The following is a 3,472-nucleotide window of genomic DNA, read 5'->3' as shown; positions in this document are numbered from 1 at the left end:
GCATGGTATGTGCATCTGAAAGCTTGCATTTGGCATTTGCACGTCTGGTAGAAATGCTTGCTGTTTCCAAAGTTGTGTAGTTAGCCGTCCTTTCTTCATCAGATTGCATGCAAACAAGCATGCATTTTACTATTTATCATTCCACACAGTTTGTGTCATTAATAATCAATGTTTGCAGAGGAATAAAGCTCAATTGTGCTGATGGCCCATAAGCTCTTGGCTGTTTCCTGTGGGGTCAGAAACAGGGGTCAGGAAATAAGAATGCCTTATAGCCCTGCTGGGCTCCCCTGAACTTTGATAGGTAAAGAAGGGACATAAGACTTTTTCTCTCCCACTCAGCTCCCCAGAGAGGAGCGTCAGTTTTTAAGGTGGAAGACCATTTGTTTTGTTCTTAATGGTGCAAAACCCCACAGAGGTCCTGACCTCTCTACTGGTTCAGGCTGCTTGGACAGACGGTCCAAGAGGGCCCAGAGGCCTGCACAGGGGCTCCAGGCTTTGGATACCAGTGGTCTCCCTCACTGTTAGTGGCACCTGAAGCAAGGCTGGTTGAAGTGACAGTTGCTTTCTACCTCCACACCACATCTTGGAGTTCCTGGGGAGGGATCCCATTTCCGTCTGAGACCAGTTCCCACCACTGGATCCTGTCTGGTGTCGCAGGGTGTTCTCTTTAGACTCCTCTAGACTCATTTCAGAGCTGGTTCATGAAGCCATTAGCCCTTCCCACCCAGTCATAAACAAATGTCACTTTAGGGGCAAGATTGATGGTGGCCATGTAATAAAGCTGGCCAGGCAGAGTACATTCTGCAAGGGCAGTCATTCCTCAGCAAGCAGGGAGCTCTGGGGGGAGGGAGAAAAGGGATCAAGAGATCTTGTCAGAGTGCTCACCCCACCAAGTTGTAGGGGGCAGAGAGCAGGCTAGCCCTCAGCTCAGGAGAGCTCCCAACAAGCAAAGCCTAATTTATTCAGACAGTGGCCACAGGCATGACCTCCCACCCCCCCTACACACACACAGATTTGCCATGGACCCTAAATCCAGCTTCAGAAACCCCACTTTTCTGAAAGCTCCTGTTTCAATTTATAATGAAGCCAAGAGGTTCCTTGCAAACAGCTTTTATTAATGGCTTCCCTTTGGTATTTGGGCTCTATATTCATAGCCAGAACTTTTGTGGCCTGATACCTCACTCCATCTCCCCTTTCTGAGTGTGAATCCAATATAATCATTAAGTTCTATGTCTCTTCGTGTCTCTGTCCCTCTGTCCATCTCTTTGTCTCTGACACTTGCACTTACCACTCTTTCTCCCAGGTCCCCACAGAGGCCTTGAGGCCCTGAAGTTTCTCCCTGTGTCCCACTCCAGTTGAGCCCTGGCCTGCAGGCCCAGGCACTGAGCTCTTTGGTGATGGGCTGGATGCAAGGGACAGAGCTTATTTCCAGTTCCCAGAAAGACCCGGTGCCCAAAGGGAGCAGGACTGGCAGGTTCCAGGTCTGAGTCAGGCGGGGAAAGGAGCAATACTTAATTAAATGAATTCCAACTCCAAAATCCATTCAGGAGAATCAAAGTGGCTTCTCCAGGACGACGCTCTAAAAGTGATTAGGAGTGGAAAATTGAGCAAAATGTACCATGTCCGCATTATTGGAAACCAAAATATGGTGTAGAGAGCAGAAGGCTGGACTTAGGACCTTTGTTGTGCCCCTTTCCCATCAAACCCTAGCTCCAAAGAAACCTTCTGTTTTATATTAATTTTTTTGTTGTTTACTTGATTTTTTTCCCCTCACTGATTTTTAATTTGCAGCATATTGAGCATATTATAGGAGATGCAGTAGGATCTGGAATTTCCTTGCATATAGGCCCTGGTCCTCCAGACAGGAGAGAAGGGTGGGGCTTCCACTACAAGCACAGCTCAAGAGGAGAGGTGGGTTCTGCATGGTCCTGACAGGGCCTAGCATGGCTTACAGCTCATAATCTCCCCAAAACCCCAGGGTTGCTTCCCCAGGACTCTTGCTCTTCCAGATGGCACCTCCCTCTGTTCTCCCAAAGAGCATCATCTTTCTCTGGTCAGTCCTTAGGTTCCTCAAAGCCCACCAGCCAGCACTGCTGGTCATTTGAACAAAACTGCCCACCCTCTTCTAGCTGTCTCTGCAGGTTGCTCCTAGGAAGACTCGGTGAGCTGCTCATTTGTCCACTAAGTTAACACAGTTGGTGCTACTTGGGTGGGCATGGGAGTGCAATTTGGGAGCCCAGGTTTAGAGCAGTGGGTGGGTAGCCAGGGCCAGGCTGTGCTGCCTATCTATTGACCTGGATGGTGAACCCCAGGCAAGCCTGGGAACAAGGAGGTGCCCCAGCACACAGGACCTTAGGGCCTAGGGACCCTGAGGGGCTCTTCTGGGACTCAGAACTGGAGATTGAGGAATGAAGGGGTTTGCTGCAAGGCTTTAAGGAGAGAGAGAGAGAGAGAGAACTTCTTCCCCCATTACCTACCCCAAGGAAAAAGCAGGAAAACCAACACATTTAGCGCCATTAACCCTTAAGGTCTCCGCATCTCCTTCAGTATAAAAGTAGGTACCAGTGCTGGATTCGGGATCTTGTTAATGGCTATAGGGAGCACCTGTTTAGGCGCCCATGGATTCCTAAAAATCTGCCAGGAGAGGAAAACCGAAAACTTTGTCCTCCGAGTGGAGCAAAATCGGCATCTCCAACGGTGCACAGGGAGAGCCCTGGAGGCTGCGCCAGCTTCCACACCCCCAGCCCCTGTCTCACCGGGCAGCCGTTCTGGGTGCGCGCGTCCCCTCCGGACAGCCCGCAGCGCCTCGGGGGGCCTTTCCGGAGCCTGTGCCCGGCGGAGCTTCCTTGCATTTCTAATGGGGATTCTTATTATAACTAAGCACGGAGGACACCCGCCTTTCGGGTTGCGCCAAGAGGAGGAGTGTGGGCTAACCCGAGTGGAGGCGCCGCCAGAGCCTCAGTTCTGTGTCCGGGGACAGCCAGGGGAATTTGGCCCCACCACTGTTCCCACCGCCAAGGGCTGTCTAAGTGCTAGAAATTCCCAGATAGAACTCGGTGGGGTGCCGTCCTGGGTCGTCAGTCCCTGCCCCCCCCCCCCGCGGGGCGTCCTGCACTCCCACGCCCACTCCCACTCCCGCTCTGCTTCCACGGAATATCCGGGAGGTGCAGGGCAGCGATGTACAGTAAGTGTTTGGTGACGGGAAATAATGCAACATTGCTCTGCATTTGCCCCTGGCTTCGGGCGGGCTATGACCTACTCAGTCCCGAGGAAAGAGTCCGTGGAGCCAGGGGCCTCGGGTGCCGCTGGATCACACCTCCCTTTCTTCCTGGCGCTGCCGGGGAGAAGTGGCACAACAGGAAAGCCTCGCCAGAAGGCCCGTCCCGGGCGGCTTCCTCACCATAAAAAGTCAGGCTCCAGCCGAGGTCCTGACCCCTTCCAAATATACATCCCGAGCCCTCGCCGCCACGCC

Source organism: Myotis brandtii, unplaced genomic scaffold, assembly GCF_000412655.1.
Source record: "Myotis brandtii unplaced genomic scaffold, ASM41265v1 scaffold298, whole genome shotgun sequence".
Lineage (NCBI taxonomy): Eukaryota > Metazoa > Chordata > Mammalia > Chiroptera > Vespertilionidae > Myotis > Myotis brandtii.
The sequence above is the reverse complement of the archived record's forward strand: the minus strand, read 5'-3'. Positions refer to the sequence as shown.